Source organism: Jatropha curcas, chromosome 7, assembly GCF_041381405.1.
Source record: "Jatropha curcas cultivar XTBG-Jc1 chromosome 7, XTBG_Jcur_1.0, whole genome shotgun sequence".
Classification (NCBI taxonomy): Eukaryota; Viridiplantae; Streptophyta; class Magnoliopsida; order Malpighiales; family Euphorbiaceae; genus Jatropha; species Jatropha curcas.
Genome location: NC_143157.1, coordinates 14,674,856 through 14,695,459, shown reverse-complemented (window position 1 = coordinate 14,695,459; position 20,604 = coordinate 14,674,856). Strand labels below are relative to the sequence as shown.

Sequence of the window (20,604 nt, the reverse complement as noted above, 5' to 3'; positions counted from 1 at the left end):
AAACTGACACAAGCCGATTCATATAAATCTAAAATTCAAAAGAAATATTTTACCAACTTTATATAGTAATGCATATGTTTTTATTCCAGTGTCAACAATAAATTTTGGAAAAAGAATTAAATTTTCTTCATTTCTATTATTAATTGCAACAATTTATTTTCAAGTAGTTAAATTTGTTTGTTATTTATTCCTATTAATCATGAAATACCAATAAGAAAAGGAAATGGTATCAAAAGCAAGAGCCAATACAATTTACCCATTGTATTTTGATGTCATCCGACTGGCACCTTTTGCAATGAGGATCTGCAAAATTAGGAACACCATAAGGTCACATAAAAAATAATAATAAGAAGAAGATAGGACTAGGTTCAATTTGGAATTTTGCATTCGTACCGACACATTTTCTTGAATATGAAGTAGAAGCTATATATAATAAAAAAACCCATTCAATGCATGACCATTGTTTGTGTATATTCTAATAGCATTTCATCATATATTTATTCTTCCTTTAGATAGTAGGGATTAATAATAGTTTGTTGAGGTAGGAAATTCATAAAGTAATTTAGCACAAAAATTCGATGTGTGTACATTTATATGTGTGTGTGTGTGTGATATAAATATTTTTTCAACTAATGACCACTTGAACCAATATTTTTAAAACATATGATTTATTGATTTTGTTTCTTATCAATTACATTCTACTAATGTGAACGAACAACAATATGAAATGGTTCCTAATAAGCATTGGATGGAAATAAGTAACATAAGAGATCTTGAATATGTACAAGAAGTATTTCAAATTAATAGACTATGAATTTAGTGATTTAAAAACTGATGGTCAAATTCATTGCCCTTGCACAAAGCTACCTAGGAACATTGAGGTTAAGTCAAAGTTCGATGTTAAGTTTCACTTGCTAAAGTACGGTATAGTGAAAAGTTATACCTTCTGGCATTTTCATGGTGAGACTTGGGCTGAAAATACTAGGCAACAAAATGACCAAATTGCTGATGTTGAGGATATGGTCGATAATGAAATGGTTGATTTGCTAAAATGTCTTTGGAGTCTCGATCGATAATCCTATGGAGAAAATGCTATAAACTCAAAAAAGGAACCAAACCATGAAGCTGCCATGTTTTATCACCTCTTAGAGAAGGTGGGAAAAACTATATCTAGAATGTGACCGTTCAAAATTAGGTGCCATTGTCAAACTCTTGTACTTAAAAGTTTGCACCAATGGACAAATCATTCATTCGACGATTTGCTTAGCTTGTTGAGAGAACTTATTCCTAATGGGAAGGAAATTTTTCCAGAATCCTATAACAATGCGAGAAAGTACATTGTCGAACTGGGGTTGAATTATGTGAAATATGATGTGTGTAAAAATAATGGTACGTTGTATTGGGGCCTACATGCTGATGCAACATCATCTCAGGTTTGTAACTTATCTAGATGGAAATCTGATGGGGAATCAGATAATGGTAAGAAAGTTCCACGTAAAGTGTTATGTTATTTTTTCTGAAACCTAGATTATAGAGGTTATTTATGTCTTCAAAAATAGCTTCTGATATGAGGTGGCATAAGGAGAAAAAGGTTGACGATGGTAGAATGTGACACCCAGCTAATAGTCAGCATGGAAGTACTTTGATGAGAAACATCCTTTTTTTTCTAGTGATCCACGTAATGTTAGGCTTGGTCTAGCAATAGACTGATTCTAACCCTTTCGAAATCTTAGCTCTCTACACAACATTTAGCCGATTCTTCTTGTACCTTAAAACTTACCGCCTTAGTTATGCATGAAACAACCTTACTTGATGATGTCGATGTTGATACCTGCTGAAAACTTCTGTCTTATACACTAAGGACAATTATTTTCATCAATTATTGTCACCAATTTTGGGGGATAAATATTGTTACATTTTTTTGTTCTATATGATTATTTATTTAATACAATTATTGTCTAAAATTAGAGGGATGATGCATGACTCTTAAATTCAGGATAAATATCATCCACCAGAAAAGGAACAACTTATTAAAAATCACCCCCTATAGAATAAGTTATGCTTGTTAATAGGATGCTCAGAAGGGCGATGCTAATTGTCCCCAAAATTATTGAAGGCATTTTTTAATTAAAGAGAATTTTGAACGTCCTCTAATATACTTTTTTTTTAATGTTAAGAGAATAAGATGAAACTATAGGGGATTTGTGTCATCCTATTCTCATCTCCTATAATAAGCCAAACACCCATTATGTCTCTCCTCTTCTTCATTTTCATTCCTTCATATCATTGGCTCTCTTTCATATAAATTTCCATGAATTAGAAGAGGAGCTTGGAGCTTGGAGATTAGAGGAAAAATGGTGATTTGCACTGGTGATTGTAAATAGAGAAGGGTTTTGGAAAGCTTTTGATTAATTAAGGTTAGTGTTCTATATATACGTATATATGTCAAACCATCATCATATCATGAATTGTAATTTATAGGATTTTATTTCAATTGGGGGAATTTAGATTTGGATTAGTATTGGGACTGAATGATGAATTGGTAGATGATTGAATAATATTTATTAAGCGAAAATCATTGGTTGAAATTGATATCTATATTCCTTTTGATTTTTGCATCTTCCATGCGTTCTATGTTTGTTAGAGAATTAAGGTTTGATCATTATTGTATGAATGGGTGATGATTGGGGTGGGGTGTTTAAGGCTTAAAAGATGAGAAAATTTCATAGGAGAAGACCTAGAAAGACACAATCGTGGGCATGCTGTGTAACTTGCTAACTTGTGTGATTGTAAGTTGACAGAAAAACATGGCTGTGCAACTTTCTGTCTTGCCAAGAAATGCATGATTTTGCTTATATTTGAGTTGCCTACTACCTTGATCTTATACCTAATGAATCCTAACAAAATTCTTAATGAGGAATATATTCATTATATTTGATATTATTGTTTTTCCTATATTATAGGCAGTATTATAGTTCCTTCCTCTAGTAGCTTACCTATTTCCTATTCAAGGTTAAATACTCTTGTATAAATATTAGATTTGTTACCAAAGAAATATACAGTGAATTAACACTTTTGCATGGTATAATGTGGGTCCCGTATATGTATGGCACAACCCAAGAGGGGGGATGAATTGGGTTTTCTAAAAATATTTTACAATTTAAAATCAGAATATAGAATTCTAAGTGCAGCGGAAAAATAGAAAACTTGTGAGAATAAATTATGGATTAGAACTTCCTCACAATGTTCTATAAATAGACTTTGCAAAATGCAGCTATTAATTAGAACTGCTTCACAATGTCTTATTCAATATTAGAACTTCTTTATGACGGAAAGCTATTGTATTTAGAACTTCCTCATAAAGTTTAGAAAAACATATAAGACTGTGTGAGAGACAGTTAGTGAAATTCGAACTGCTTCACAAAACTTTAATCAAGTTTAGAAAATTGATTAGAAACCCAAGTAGTGAAATATACTATAAATAGAAGAACTGTTTAGAACTTGGTATATTCACTTATCAGAATTCCAGAGTTCTAATGTTCAGAGAAGATAAGACTTATTACAGTTTTAGAACATCAAAAATCATTAACAACTTTAGCATTTCTAAAATATAAACAGAAGTGTAAGTAAAGTATTATTAAGCAAAACTTCAGAAAATAAAAAGATCGACACGGTGATTTATAGTGGTTCAGCACTAACTCGCCTACATCCACTCCCCAAGACTCATCTTGAGATCCTCAACTACGTTATCTCTTTTCAAGGGTAAGAGACAAACCAACAGTACAAGGCAATAAATCAACACCTAGATCTACCCTTTATCCCACTAGATTTTTCAAAGGTTCTAGTTAACCTTAACCCTTTCTGTTTTTGGCAGAGTACAGAAACTCAATTCAAGACATTAGAATCTCTCTCACGGAGAAGGTTGCTTGATAACCTCTTTCACAATAGCTTTTCACCTAAGCTATTACACAAATGTTTATCAAATAAAAACCTGTCTACTATAGATTACAGAATCTAAATAGACAGAAAGAAATGTAAATATAAGCACAGGAAAAACAGTTTTTCAGATTAGAAAATCGTTTAGAACACAGAACCGTTTTTCAAAAGTAGTTATCAAAATTCTTTTCTCTTTAAAGATAAAAATGTGAAGTGTAAAGATGAAAAGAAAAATGGGGGTACAGAGTAAGTTTTGAGAGATAAAGGATGTGATCAATAGGTGAATATTCTTAAAACGAAAACTCTTCCTTCCACTTTGTTCAAGGCGTGAAAACACCTTTTTATAGAGAGATTTGTGACTCTCGTTTTTAGAAAGTGGATATTTTATTTTGAAATCAGAATATTTGCTTTCCTTATTTAGAAGATACGAAAATCTTAGTTACCAAAAATTTATTTTATCGTTTTGGTAAGAGAATAAAAGATGATCTTCCTTTCCTTAAACATAAAGATTTTCCGAAAGCATTTAATTTCGGAAAGTATTTTTTGAAAAGATACTACTTACTAAAAACGAAAGATACAATCTTCCTTCATTTTAGGTAAGAGAATAAATTAAAATTCTTTAGATCTTCAAAGGGAATTTCCGAAAAAGAAAGTATATGATTTATTACCAAAATCGTTAGAGACATAATCTCTTTAATTTTAGGTAATTAAATCTTTTTGATTTTTAAAGCATATTTTCGAAAACAAACTTTTGACAAAAGAATTTATTTTTGAAGAATTTTAATTTCCGAAAAATATTTTTGATGAGAGAAAAATTAGTTTATGTGCTTATAGATGAATTTTCTCTCTATCTTACAATGTATCCTAAATACCTAACCACTAGGGTCTTCAGATATCTTCACACACTATGGATTTTGTAGGACTTGCCTTGTTCGTTTTCTTTCCATAAGAATTCTGCATAAAATAATATTAGCACAAATAATATAATTTAAATTTATTTTTTTTGTTTTAATCATCAAAAGTCCGAGATTAGAAATTGACCCTTGAGCCAACAATCTCCCCCTTTTTGATGATGACAAAACCAATAAATTTAATAAACATAAAAGCATGTGCTCCCCCTAAATTTTATGCATAAAAGTTCTAAGCATGCCAAATGATCTTAATATGAAGCAAATTAGAACATGTATTTTGCTCCCACTGAATAGATGCAATAAAACTATTTGTGAAAATTAGAACTAGGGAGACATTTTAGAAACTGATTTTAGAACTAGCAAAGATAGACAAGATATTCTAAGTTCTATTAATCAGAGCATATGGTTGTGAATACTCAAATTTTGAGGCTTCTCATGTTGTTGGTGGCATGTGAAACTCTTTAAACGGAGGAAAACACGCTGCTACAGTGCCATGCCATTAGTTTGTCTTTGCTACAGTAAATTTGACTTTGCTGCAGCAACTGTGCAAACAGTCCGGCCAGACCGGAGGCCATTTTGGACATTTACTGGAAATATGTCAATATGGTACTTAAAACGTCCGGAATATCGCGAGGATCGCGGAACAGGTCCCGGAATATTTTTCGGAGGTCCGGAACTCCCAAAAGGCCCTCGGAACGAGGCACGGTGTCCACAACGGCCACGGCGGAGCCAGCCGCCGGAACGGCGGCAGCAGCCGCCCAGCGCGGGCGAGGCCTGCCGCCCAGCGCGGGCGGGGCCTGCCGCCCAGCGCGGGCGAGGCCTGCCGCCCAGCGCGCGCGAGGCTTGACGCCTACCGCGCGCAGGGCGAGGCCTGTTGCCCCGCGCGGCGGGGTCCTGCCGCGCTCGCTGGCGAGGTCCAGCCGCCCAGCGCGAGCAGAGGCCTGTCGCCCCGCGCGGGCGAGGCGTGCCGCCCAGCGCGCGCGAGCGGGGCCATGGCCCCACCTAGGGCGCCCCTGGGCGGCACCTGCCCGCCCAGCTTGGGCGACACCTGCACGCCCAGACCAGGCGGGGTCTGCCGCCCCACCGACTGGGCGGCAGCTGCCGCCGCTCCTAGGCGGCAACCCCCCGCCTAGCGTGGGCGGGGCCTCTGCCGCCCCACCGACAGGGCGGGCAGCTGCCGCCCTCGGCTGGGCGGCACCTGCCGCCCAGCCCCCCCGGGCGGCAGCTACCGACCCTCTCCGGCGGCACCTGCCGCCTGGGACCCGAAATGGCCTATAAATAGGCCATTTTCAGTCCAATTTTTGACACCTTGTCCGTTTTGACGGACGAATCCTTCTCCCTCTCACGCTCCTTGCGTTTTCTTTGCCGCTTTTTGCATTTAATTTAATTTTTATTGCATTTTTATGGTGATATTTGGACATTAAAATTAAACAAATTAAAATTAATTAATATTTCCTAAGCGAGGAGCTTAATCGAGAGTTAAGAAGCGGTCGTCGATTAAATCAGGTATGTAAACAAAACTCTGCCTATTTAATGTCAGCACTTCATGCATATTTCTCTTCTACTCTTAATAATTCTACAATTGCATAAATGCATCCACGTCATTATTTTTTGGTAAATAAACTGCTTTAATAAAAACAAACATGATTAAGCTTAACGCCCGATTAATTAATAATTGTGGTAGTTAAGCTTAAATCCGACAATATTGGCTAAAGAGCCTAGTTAATTAATAACTACGGTTCAATCGCCTTATTTCGAATAAATCTGGCTTAAGTCCAATTAATCAATAATTGTGGCTAAAAGCTTTAATCAATCATGTTTAAACAGTAAATTGTGATTAAGCTCGAACGCCCGATTAATCGATAATCGTGGCATTAAAGCCTAAATCGCACATTTTGGCCAAAGGCCCTAAAATCAACCATTTTGGCGACAAAAGCCTAAATCGCACATTTTGGCAAACTAATTGCCTAAAACAACACATTTTCGGCTCAAAGCCATAAAATCGACATTTTTGGCAAAATGCCTTAAAATGAACCAACTTTCGGCCAAAGGCCTAAAATCAACCATTTTAGCGACAAATCGCGTAAAATCGACATTTGTGACAAAATGCCTTTAAAATCAACCATTTTCGGCTCAAAGCCGTAAAACCGGACAATTTTGGCCAAAGGCCTAAAATCAACCATTTTAGCGACAAATCGCTTAAATCAACATTTTTGGCAAAATGCCATAAAATAAATCAATCATTTTGGCGACAATCGCCTAAAATCAATCATTTTGGCAATCTAATTGCCTAAATCAATCTTTTTGGCAAAATGCCTTAAAATCAATCAAAATCAATATTTTTGGCATCAAATGCCTAAAATCAAATCAATCAACTCTTTGGCAAAATGCCTAAACAAAAATCATGCACGAAGCATACACACAATCATGCACGAAGCATACACACAATCATGCACGAAGCATACACAAAATCATGCATAAAGCATACACACAAAATGCACAAAGCATACACAAAATCATGCACAAAGCATACACACACTCATGCATTAAGCATACACCTTCAAAGCCCTTCAAAGAAGGCCTATCGAACTACGTTGACTTTGATCTTCCATTCAAACGGAAGTACGTAGGCACGTTCGGGATTTCACCCGGGTGGCAAGTCAAAATCACTCAAACATTTCATTAATCCATCATTTACCTTGCAAAGCATTCATTCATCGGTTAGTTCATCAACATGACATAGTCTCGGGATCCACCTCGGGTTCGCAGACTGTGCCTTAAACATTGGGATAATTAATCTAGTAACTAGGTTAATTAAAAATGGAGTCACTTAGGGTTTTTTCCTAGTTTACCCTTAAATAATTAAACAAGGTGGCGACTCACACACATCACGTGTATTTCTTCTCATTCATCACATGCATTCACATGCCTATGTGCTTTTGGGGGAAGGGGTTCACAGTTTGGCGACTCTGCTGGGGATTTATGTAATCATTTTACATAAAGCGGACTACGATTGTTGTGTAAACTAATCCGCCCTTCTTTAGGGTATTATTTTACAATGCTTTGTTTTGCAGGGTATCCTAGCACGAATCAAGTGTTCTTTCTTTAAGAATACTTGATGAGGAAATTTGAACTTAATTGAAAAATTTAATTAAGACATTAAAACTTGTTGATTTATTTGCACGATTGAGAATCTTTTTCCCCATTGCATAAAAATGAACTTCAAATGAATTTCTTCTCTTCTGTTCAAACTTCTGAGTCTGGATAGCAAGTAGCGCTGATCGGCAGGTCTCTTTGATTATGCCGACGGACAGCCAAAGCGTCCTCCCTGTTACCGCAAACCATCTCTAATCCTTTTGGAGGTGGCCCATGAGTATGCGTACCGTTGGACCCACGCGAAACTCTTTGTTTCACATGTGGTTAGGTATATCCATACTCAAGGTTCAAGGGTCCCTTAATAAGCCGATTCTCTATTTGTGTCATAGCCTATAGAACCTATCCTTTAGGACTATATGCACCCAATGGTACGAATCATCTCATTAAAATAAATTATGACGTGTTGTTGTGCGCATTCATGACATACCATAAGCATTAAAAAAAAAAAGAGAGAAGAGAGTGGAGGGACACAAAAATATCCTTCTGTTTGTCAGTCATGCACAGTTGGACAAAGAGTCATTCTCTCTCATATCAGCTACCCTGATACTACTATACCCTTAATCCAGTTACCCTCATACTTACAGGTACCCCCTGTTCAAGTGCCAACATTAGTGCCAACCACACCTACTGTGCTATCACCGACCTCACCAATCTCAACTGCACCAATGGCATCACTTTCTGACATCAAAAACCTCATTGAACAATTGGAAGCCAGAATGGAGGCTAGAATGAATGAGGCATTGGATGCCCAAAGAATTGCCCTATTAGCTGAACTAGGCGGTAGTAATGGAAATGGGGCTCCAGTTGGGGGAAATGGCAATGCTACCTCCAATCAAGGACCTGGTGCTACATCTGCATCCTCAAACCCTATCCCTAACTTGGAAGAAATGCCCTCCAAAACTGCTTCTGAGCTGAAAGCTCAGAGAATGAGAGAAAAGCTAGAAACCACCAAACAGAAAAATAATGAACCCTTTCCCTCGTTCCTTACGAGAAAAAGGGCCAAGGTCGCCCAAATGATTAACCGGCCTTCTGAGCAAGAACAGGTGGACATTGTAATAAAGAACCTACAACCAGTCTACCAACAGCAACTACAAACACAGTACCTACCAACATTCCAGTCGCTCATTGCCACTGCTACGAAGGTAGAAGATTTGATTCAAATGGGTCAACTGAAAGAAGACTCGGGTTCCTCAAAATACAAGAAACCTAGCCAAGCTGGCAAAGTCCATGAAGTGGCAAGCATCACCCCTACGAATCCTTTACATGTGGGCAATATGAGAAATGGCAATCGGTCAAGAAGGACATATACTGATCTCGGGATGCCAATCCTTTTGGTTTTCCGAGAGGCTGTCAAGGCCAACTACATCAAGCCCTTGGAAGCAAGGCCGCCACCCTACCCTTTACCAAGAAACTACCGAACTAATGAATACTGTGAATATCATCAAGGCCATGGGCACGAGACTGAAGCGTGCTGGACGCTTAAGAACCGTATCCAAGACCTGGTAGACGATGGTTCAATCATCCCAAGAAGTGAGTCAAACATTAGCACTAATCCCTTACCAAATCACGGGGTAAATGCTATTATTTCTGACCAGGAATTGATCGATCCTTTCGAGCTATTCCTAGAAATGAATGACACCTGTGTCCTGGACTTGAATGACTTATCCGAAGAGGTAACAACCGAACTCGAAGTGGAAGACTTCATGCAACCTAGTCTCCTTGACGAAATTGCAGTTATCACAGGAAATGATGGGGACCAAGATCTGCTGAGCCTGATCAAGCCGAACGAAGGCCCTCTCACCAATTGGTACGTCAAGGAGGAGCGCGCTGCTGATAAACCCCCTCCCGAGTCAAACCTAGAGTCAAAATCTATAATCAAGTCTTGTATTGAGTCTGAGTCTGACCCCGAGTCTGAAACCGAGTCAGAGTCTAGTTCCATTCCTGAGTCATCTGTGTCGGATTTTGAAAATCCAGATTTCAAATTTGATGTAATCTTTGAAGACGATTCTGTCATGATCAATAAAGGCTTGCAAATTATTGACTACCCCGCGTGTCTATCTTTCCAAGCATTTCCAAGCAAAAATAATCATATAAATGAAATAAAAAATGAAAAAGAAAAAATAATAATTGGCAAAAAAGAAAATGAACATACATACATTGCATTTGACTGTGTGAACAAGGGACAGGTCAGTGAATGCTTGAGGAAGTTTGCCAATTGTTTCATGTGGAAGGCAAGTGACATCACGGGAATTGACCCAGCAATAGTGGTGCACAAGATTCCAGTATATCCCGAGGCGAAGCCAGTGAAGCAGAGGCTAAGAAGGCTGAAGACCGAATGGTCCTTGAAAATCAAGGAGGAGGTAGCCAAGCAACTGGAGAACAGATTCATAGAACCCATTGCCTACCCGACATGGTTAGCAAATATTGTGCCAGTGCCGAAGAAAGATGGCAAAGTCAGAATGTGTGTGGACTATCGGGATTTGAATAGAGCATGTCCAAAGGACGACTTCCCCCTGCCGCATATCGACTTGTTGGTAGACCGAATGGCGGGACACGAGATGGTCTCCTTGACCAATCTTGCTGTCGGGTACAACCAAATAATGATGCATGTGCCAAACAAAGAGAAAACGGCATTCATCATGGAGTGGGGAACCTACTGCTACAGGGTCATGCCTTTTGGGCTCAAAAATGCCGGGGCAACCTATCAAAGAATGGCGACGACCATCTTCCATGACATGATTCACGAAGAAGTAGAAGTGTACGTGGACGATATGGTTGTTAAATCAAAAACAGCTGAAGAACATACAACAGCGCTTGAGAAGTTCTTCCTTAGACTTCGAAAGTACAATTTAAAACTCAACCCGGCAAAATGTCTGTTTGGAGCTACATCCGGAGTATTTCTGGGGCATATGGTCAGTCGGAAGGGCATAGAAATTGATCCTTCAAAAGCCAAAGCCGTTATGGAAATACCAGCACCGAGGACGGAAAAGGAAGTTCGGGGTTTCCTAGGAAGGCTACAGTACATCAGCCGGTTCATCAATCAATTGGCTAATACTTGTGGTCCGATCTTCAAATTGCTCAGGAAAGGAGTAGCCGTAAAATGGAATGAGGATTGTCAGAAAGCTTTCGACCAAGTCAAGCAATATCTGTTATCCCCACCAGTTTTACAGCCACCAAGGCTAGGAAAGCCTTTGCTGTTGTACCTATCAGTGACAGAAGAAGCGATGGGTGCAATGCTAGCTCAACAAGCAGAAGATACGAGGGTAGAAAATGCCGTGTATTACCTTAGCAAGAGGATGCTAGAATATGAGCTAAAATACAATAAGATAGAGAAGTTGTGTTTGGCTCTAGTATGGGCCTGTACAAAGCTGCAGCACTACCTCTCATCTTACACCACCTACGTCATTTCTGAATTGAACCCCTTGAAATTCCTTATGGAGAGGCCGGTTCTTGACTGTAAAATGGCTAAGTGGGTGTCGGTGCTCGCAGCTTATGATTTAAAAATTTGTACAACGAAAGGCGGTGAAAGGCAGAGCCTTAGCTGATCAATTAGCTGAATTACCGGTCGGAGACCAAATGCTGGAAGTGGAATTTCCTGATGAAGACTTGTTAAGCTTAGAAAGTGAAGTCTGGGAGATGTACTTCGATGGAGCTTCGAATTACCATGGAAATGGGGTTGGAGTTGTATTCAAAACTCCTTGTGGAGAATACATCCCAATCGCAGTCAAATTGGATTTCAACTGCACTAACAATGAAGCCGAGTATGAAGCTTGCGTAAGAGGGTTAGAAGTAGCCTTGGAAAAGGAGATAAAGATCCTCGAGGTTTTCGGAGATTCCAACTTAATAGTCTCCCAAGCTTTAAGGAAATGGAAAATTAAAGAAGAGCATTTGGTTCCTTACCTACGACGCTTGGACGAATTGGCTCAGCAATTTGAGGATTTATCCTTCCACTACTTGCCGCGAGCCAAAAAAAATCAGTTCGCAGATGCTCTGGCTACTTTAGCCTCCATGGTCAATGTAGAAGGAGACCGAGTCGTTCGACCTCTGACAGTGCGGCTACAGAAACAGTTTGTCCGTACTAACATCCTGGTCTATGGCCTTTCGCAACTTGGGGCATAGACGTGATCGGAAAAATCCACCCGAAGGCCTCTAACGGCCATCAATCCATCCTGGTTGCTGTAGATTATTTCACTAAATGGATCGAAGCAGCCTCTTATTCGATTTTAAATGCCAAGAAGGCAGCACAGTTCGTTCGTACTAACATCCTTTGTCGGTATGGAACACCGTTCGAGATCATCACGGATAATGGGTCTCACTTTGAAAGTGAATTTTCTGACCTGCTGAAGCAAAAGAAAATTCAACATCATAAGTCCTCACCCTATCGTCCACAAGCAAACGGGGCTGTAGAAGCTGCGAATAAGGCTATAAAAGTCATTTTGCAGGAGACTGTTAAAAAGCACAAAGCTTGGCACGAACAGTTACCGAATGCCCTATGGGGATATAGGACTTCAATCAGAACGCCCACCGGAGCAACTCCGTATTCTTTGGTACATGGTATGGAAGCAATATTGCCTATTGAGCTGGAAGTTCAGTCGGCAAGGATTATTTAGGAAAGCCAGATCAACGAAGCAGATTGGGCTAAGAATTATCACTTGCAACTTTTGGGTATGGATGAAAAGCGATTGCAAGCAATCCACCAAACTCAAGTCTACCAAAGAAGAATGGCACGGCATTTTGATAAGAGGGTCAAAGACCGGAAGCTGGAAGAAGGTTGTTTGGTCCTGGAGGAGATTAGACAGCCAATCATGGACCCACGTGGGAAGTTTCGTCCTCATTGGGCTGGACCCTATGTGTTGAAGAAAGTATTGTCCGGTGAAGCCGTCATCTTGACTGATTTAGATGGTTTGGAATTCACGAATCCATGTAATTTAGATCAGTTAAAAAGATATTTTGTGTAATAAGCATTGCATAATGTAAAATGAACTACATTAGACCTGATTCTCTTCGAAAAAAAAAAAAAAAAGAAATTATATATCGGAGATATGTAGGCAGCCTTGTTTGGGCACGGTCTAAGCATTAATAAACAAAATCATGTCATTCTTCTTTGCCAAATAAATAAAAAAAAAATATAAATAAAAATAAAATCAAAGCTGAAGTTGAAAACCCGAGAGGGCGGCTTCAGGCAAGAAAAGAAAAACCCGCTAAGTCGAAAAACCCGAAAGGGCGGCTTAGGCAAAAATCGGGGCCCGCTAAGTTGAAAACCCGAAAAGGGCGGCTTAGGCAAAGATGGGTAGCTCGCTAAGTTGAAAACCCGAAAGGGCGGCTTAGGCAAAAATCAGAGCTTGAATAAATAAAGTTGGAAAATGCTTTGAAAGCTTAAAAGTCAAATGACATGCCCAATTGAAAGCAATAAAGTCAAACAGTCCAAAGTCAAGCAGAAAACTAAAGAAAGTAGAGTCCACGTCCAAATAAAACATACATCCAAAAATCCAATGCCAAAACACCAAAATCCACACCCAAAGTCCCAAGTAAAAGACAAAAGAGTTCAAACAAAGCCAAAACACCAAAAAAAAAAAAAAAAAAAAAGGTCCAAAAGCCTATTAGAGTCTAGGCACCCCGTCGCCTCCGTGGGGCAACGTCCTCCGAGTCATCCCCAGTTGCTGAACTCCCTCCAGCCTCGCCTGTCCGAGGAGCCAACATGATCTCCTCATCAGTCCTAATCCCATCACCAGCGTCAGCCTGAGTCCAACCCTCGAGTGCACTCAGCAATGCGTTCCTCCTTGGCTTTTCCACTGGCCAGACAACGGTCATGAACCAGGTCCGATATTCAGGAGAAGTATGAATACCAGCAGGATTAGGTAAGGGCCTAACCATGTGATGGTCTCTAACCCATGCCCTAAGAACGGCTCGGGTAACTCCCGGAGTGATGGCTGAATTAGCTAAAGAATCATCCATGGTCGGAACAGTCTGATCTATCCCCATCTGTCTCAGAACGCGCGAAGCACAGTACCAGGTGCAATGTGTAAGGCCCAACAGGTAAACCTGAGTATGGCGGAAGCTAACCTGAATAAACCGGTTGATATCATACCAAGGTACGAACCACAACACCTCGTTTGGACCCAATTCCATTAACCATGAAGTCCATGCATCAGCAGACGGGTATGTGATCAGAATCCTCCGCATACGATACTGAGAAGGGTTGTAAGGCAAACGGGTAGGAGCAGCAACCACTTGAAGGTGGTCCTTCAACCAAACCTGAGTAATGGATCCTTTCTATTACAAAGGCATGAACCAAAAAAAAAAATATATATATATATATACCTGGAGTATAATCGGGGAAACTGTCCAGTCCTCGAAGCCTAGAGCAGCTCTGTCAAGGCCCCTGATGGTTTCTGCCAGCACAATGCCACCAATGCAACCCATGTCCTCCATCTGCCGAACCATAGGACAGAGTCGCAAGTCCCCGAAGCCTGGGTCCTTGTTAAACAAGAAACCAGATAATAAGCAAAATACAAAAGCCCGCATCCTCAGCCTCATCCGGTCTGGGTCATCTGAAAGAACCTCTGAAAATTCATCAATCAGGGGCAGCAGAATTGCCTTCTGGTCGTCAACAATCATCGCCCTAGCTTGTGGCCGGCTGAATTGAAATAAACTTTCAAATGACCGAACATATCCGACTTTGACCTCATGCCTGACTAAAGGGGCATTAGGGTCACACCCGATAATGGCACAGAACTCCTCAAAAAGAGGGCACATCTCCTCCATCATAGCTCCGAACCGGAAAACATGGGCCTCTGGATCCCAAAGCCGGATGCAGGCCCATAAAAAATTCCAGTCGATTACTACCCCCCTGAGAGTAACAATAGGAGAGAGACCATACCTCCCCAAATTGATCTTTTCAACTTTGGAGAGACTCCTAGCCCAGCTGTGCATGCTATGATTGAAAGAAGGATTCATTCTTTGGAAAAGATAAACACAGAGAGAAAAAGAAGAAGAGAGAAGATAAGGAATGAGTGAAGAGCCGAAACAAAGAACAAGTTTTTATAGAAAAATGCACCGAATAAGGGCGGCAGCAGCCGCCGAAATGATGGCGACAGCAGCCGCCGAATTGCCACCGAATAACGGCGGCAGCAGCCGCCGAATAATGACAGCAACAGGCCCCCACAAAATTCACAATCAGGCCCCAGAGGCCCGAAAAATCACAATCAGGCCAAAGTGGCCCGAAAAATCACATTTAGGCCCCAGAGGCCCGAAAAATCACAATTCAGGCCCCAGAGGCCCGAAAAATCACAGTCAGGCCAAAGTGGCCCAAAAAATCACAATCAGGCCCCAGTGGCCCGAAAAATCACATTCAGGCCAAAGTGGCCCGAAGAATCACAATCAGGCCAAAGTGGCCCGAAAAATCACAATCAGGCCCCAGAGGCCCGAAAAATCACAATTCAGGCCACAGAGGCCCGAAAATTCACATTCAGGCCCCAGAGGCCCGAAAAATCACATTTAGGCCCCAGAGGCCCGAAAAATCACATTCAGGCCAAAGTGGCCCGAAGAATCACATTCAGGCCCCAGAGGCCCGAAAAATCACAATTCAGGCCACAGAGGCCCGAAAATTCACATTCAGGCCCCAGAGGCCCGAAAAATCACATTTAGGCCCCAGAGGCCCGAAAAATCACATTCAGGCCAAAGTGGCCCGAAGAATCACATTCAGGCCAAAGTGGCCCGAAAAATCACATTCAGGCCAAAGTGGCCCGAAAAATCACAATCAGGCCCCAGAGGCCCGAAAAATCACAATTCAGGCCACAGAGGCCCGAAAATTCACATTCAGGCCCCAGAGGCCCGAAAAATCACATTTAGGCCCCAGAGGCCCGAAAAATCACATTCAGGCCAAAGTGGCCCGAAGAATCACATTCAGGCCAAAGTGGCCCGAAAAATCACAGTCAGGCCAAAGTGGCCCATAAAATCACAATCAAGCCCCAGAGGCCCGAAAGATCACAATTCAGGCCCCAGAGGCCCGAAAATTCACACTCAGGCCACAGAGGCCCGAAATTCAAAACTCGGCCTAGGGTCCGAAAATTCACAACTCAGACCAAGGCCCCACAATCCCAATTTGGCCCAAGGTCCGAGTTTTCGCCTTCAAAATTTGCTCCATCAGACAACCACTGGCTCTCATAAATCATTTTTATGATAGCCAGTGGGGGGCAACTGTGAATACTTAAATTTTGAGGCTTCTCATGTTGTTGGTGGCATGTGAAACTCTTTAAACGGAGGAAAACACGCTGCTACAGTGCCATGCCAATTAGTTTGTCTTTGCTACAGTAAATTTGACTTTGCTGCAGCAACTGTGCAAACAGTCCGGCCAGACCGGAGGCCATTTTGGACATTTACTGGAAATATGTCAATATGGTACTTAAAACGTCCGGAATATCGCGAGGATCGCGGAACAGGTCCCGGAATATTTTTCGGAGGTCCGGAACTCCCAAAAAGGCCCTCGGAACGAGGCACGGTGTCCACACCGGCCACGGCGGAGCCGGCCGCAGCAGCCGCCCAGCGCGGGCGAGGCCTGCCGCCCAGCGCGGGCGGGGCCTGCCGCCCAGCGCGGGCGAGGCCTGTCGCCCCGCGCGGGCGAGGCCTGACGCCCAGCGCGCGCGGGCGAGGCCTGTCGCCCCGCGCGGGCGGGGCCTGCCGCGCGCGGCGGGCGAGGCTAGCCGCCCAGCGCGCGCGAGGCCTGTCGCCCCGCGCGGGCGAGGCGTGCCGCCCAGCTCGCGCGAGCGGGGCCTGCCCCCCTACGCCCCTGGGCGGCACCTGCCGCCCAGCTTGGGCGACACCTGCCGCCCAGACCAGGCGGGGCCTGCCGCCCCACCGACAGGGCGGCAGCTGCCGCCCTCCTGGGCGGCACCTGCCGCCTAGCCCCCCGGGAAGCAGCTGCCGCCCTCTCGGCGGCACCTGCCGCCCGGGACCCGAAAATGGCCTATAAATAGGCCATTTTCAGTCCAATTTTGACACCTTGTCCGTTTTGACGGACGAATCCTTCTCCCTCTCACGCTCCTTGCATTTTCTTTACCGCTTTTTGCATTTAATTTAATTTTTTATTGCATTTTTATTGTGATATTTGGACATGAAAATTAATTAATATTTCCTAAGCGAGGAGCTTAATCGGGAGTTAAGAAGCGGTCGTCGATTAAATCAGGTATGTAAACAAAACTCTGCCTATTTAATGTCAGCACTTCATGCATATTTCTCTTCTACTCTTAATAATTCTACAATTGCATAAATGCATCCACGTCATTATTTTTTGGTAAATAAACTGCTTTAATAAAAACAAACATGATTAAGCTTAACGCCCGATTAATTAATAATTGTGGTAGTTAAGCTTAAATCCGACAATATTGGCTAAAGAGCCTAGTTAATTAATAACTACGGTTCAATCGCCTTATTTCGAATAAATCTGGCTTAAGTCCAATTAATCAATAATTGTGGCTAAAAGCTTTAATCAATCATGTTTAAACAGTAAATTGTGATTAAGCTCGAACGCCCGATTAATCGATAATCGTGGCATTAAAGCCTAAATCGCACATTTTGGCAAACTAATTGCCTAAAACAACACATTTTGGCCAAAGGCCCTAAAATCAACCATTTTGGCGACAAAAGCCTAAATCGCACATTTTGGCAAACTAATTGCCTAAAACAACACATTTTCGGCTCAAAGCCATAAAATCGACATTTTTGGCAAAATGCCTTAAAATGAACCAACTTTCGGCCAAAGGCCTAAAATCAACCATTTTAGCGACAAATCGCGTAAAATCGACATTTGTGACAAAATGCCTTTAAAATCAACCATTTTCGGCTCAAAGCCGTAAAACCGGACAATTTTGGCCAAAGGCCTAAAATCAACCATTTTAGCGACAAATCGCTTAAATCAACATTTTTGGCAAAACGCCATAAAATAAATCAATCATTTTGGCGACAATCGCCTAAAATCAATCATTTTGGCAATCTAATTGCCTAAATCAATCTTTTTGGCAAAATGCCTTAAAATCAATCAAAATCAACATTTTTGGCATCAAATGCCTAAAATCAAATCAATCAACTCTTTGGCAAAATGCCTAAACAAAAATCATGCACGAAGCATACACACAATCATGCACGAAGCATACAAACAATCATGCACGAAGCATACACAAAATCATGCATAAAGCATACACACAAAATGCACAAAGCATACACAAAATCATGCACAAAGCATACACACACTCATGCATTAAGCATACACCTTCAAAGCCCTTCAAAGAAGGCCTATCGAACTACGTTGACTTTGATCTTCCATTCAAACGGAAGTACGTAGGCACGTTCGGGATTTCACCCGGGTGGCAAGTCAAAATCACTCAAACATTTCATTAATCCATCATTTACCTTGCAAAGCATTCATTCATCGGTTAGTTCATCAACATGACATAGTCTCGGGATCCACCTCGGGTTCGCAGACTGTGCCTTAAACATTGGGATAATTAATCTAGTAACTAGGTTAATTAAAAATGGAGTCACTTAGGGTTTTTTCCTAGTTTACCCTTAAATAATTAAACAAGGTGGCGACTCACACACATCACGTGTATTTCTTCTCATTCATCACATGCATTCACATGCCTATGAGCTTTTGGGGGAAGGGGTTCACAATGGTCAGAGCAAAAAGATAGAATAGAAACTGATATTAGAACAAAAGATCTTAAAACCAACCTATAGAGCAGATACAGACGTTAGAATAAGAATCTAAGTTCTAAAACACTCAGTTCATTATATAAAATATGTAACTCTCCAAAATAGACCATATAGAAAACAATAAACATTAGAAAACAATATAGAAAACAATAAACACACAGATATAAGTACTTTGGTCACCAAGTACGTACCAAAATATTCAAAATACCACCAAAATACCTGCGTTCTCCCCCTTTTTGTCATCATACAAAAGGGTTAGAAAAAGGTCAGAACATAATAAAAGAAAATTAAACAGAGTTCCAACAATATAACCTACAAAGAAAAAATATTGTTCACAACACATAAAGACAAATCAGAGAGGCTTGGGATCAGTTCTAAGCCTCTTAGAACTTCTCATATTCTGAGCTGGAGCAGTTTCAGAAGAACTTTTTGGCCTTTTAGAAGACGGATGCAATGGAGGTTTTCTTCCATGAGTCCTATGTTTACCAGCAGTGTGCTTGACTCTCTTTGGTTTCTCTGAGGTAGGAGTATAGGGTGTTCCTTTAACTTTTAGAGTAGCTAATTTCCTTTCATTCACATCTTTCATCCTTTCCAAGGTCTCAATGAGAGACTGATTCTGTCCAATCACAGTCTTACAATGTTTTATTGCCTCATCGAGTTCCTTGTTATGCTCTTCTATTAGCTCTCTCTCCATCCTTCCTAGCATAGCTTCCCTACTTCTTTGAGCTGATAACATCTCAGATTCTTTTTCTGTTTTGACCTCAGTTGATTTTTCTTCATCACTTATTTCTAGCTTTTCTGTCTTAGCATCACTGACTTCTTCTACTTTCTTTCCTTTTTCAATTTTTCCAAACTCCTTTTTCTCTTCTATTTCTTCTTCTTTTTCTAATTCTGCTTCCTTCTCAGCAGCTTTCTCTTTTTCTGTCTCCTCCTTCCTTTCTTCTTCTAATTTCTTTTCTTCTTCTTTTGCTTCCTCTTCTAACTTTTCTTCTTCTTCTACTTCCTTTTCTAACTTTTCTTCCTCTTCTGTTTCCTCTTCTAACTCCTTTTCTTCTTCTTTTTCTTCCTCTCTCTTTTCCTCCTTCTCTATTTCTCCTAATTTTGCTTTTCCTTTGTCTTCTCTATTCTTCTTTTTCTCAGCCTCTTCTCTTCTTTCCTTTTCTTTCTCAACCTTTTCTTTTTCTTTCTTTCCTTTTTCTTTCTTTTCTTTTCCGTTCTCTTCTTTCTCCTTCTCTTCTTCTCCTTCTTCATCTTTCATTTTTAATGAGCCACTGTCCAGCTTTGAAACATTAAAGCCATCACTCTCCCTTAAATCAACATCAAGAAACTCAAACACTGGTGTAAGTACCATTTCGTAGGGCAGTTTCTTAGGGTTGTTCTGCATCTTGTCAAAAATAATATGACATAGGTTGAGAGGTTTCTTCTCAACTATGTGCCACATTATGCACAACTCAACCTGGTTCACATATATGAGTGAGGCACTCTTGGGATAAATGTAATGCACAATTAGTTTGTATAGCCATTTCATACTATCTGTTAAATTTGAACACTCAATAGTGCCCTGTTTGTCAGCAGAACCCCTTTTCACAATCTTCTTCACAAAATCTTCCTTTTTATACTCACTAACCCTAGAAATATCCTTAATCTTCGTCACCCTAGACCCAGCATTTGGCAAATCAAAAATCTTTCCCAAGTCAGCGTAAGACAACGCTTTGGTCTCACCCTTAAGCTTAACAGAGATCGACTCTGTTCCACTAACCTTAAGAGAACCATAGAACTCTTTAACCAAACTTTCATAACACAGTCTGTTTAGTGACAGAAAACTCATCCAGCCTTGAAACTCAAAGAGTTCCTTGAAATCAAACTCATTACTACCAAAGAATTTCCAATC

The 20,604-nt window shown here is 40.9% G+C and overlaps 1 long non-coding RNA gene and 1 pseudogene across 1 annotated transcript in view; both read left to right on the top strand.

Annotated features, from left to right (window-relative positions):
- Positions 1–779: 779 nt before the first annotated feature.
- LOC149494732 (uncharacterized) lies at positions 780–1,612 on the top strand (annotated as a pseudogene).
- A 574-nt stretch (positions 1,613–2,186) lies between these two features.
- Positions 2,187–20,604, top strand: part of LOC149494731 (uncharacterized) — a 31,615-nt gene continuing 13,197 nt past the window's right edge. Inside the window, exon 1 of the long non-coding RNA XR_016321872.1 lies at positions 2,187–2,417. This is a non-coding gene — a long non-coding RNA (uncharacterized LOC149494731). The remainder of the gene's footprint in view (positions 2,418–20,604) is intronic.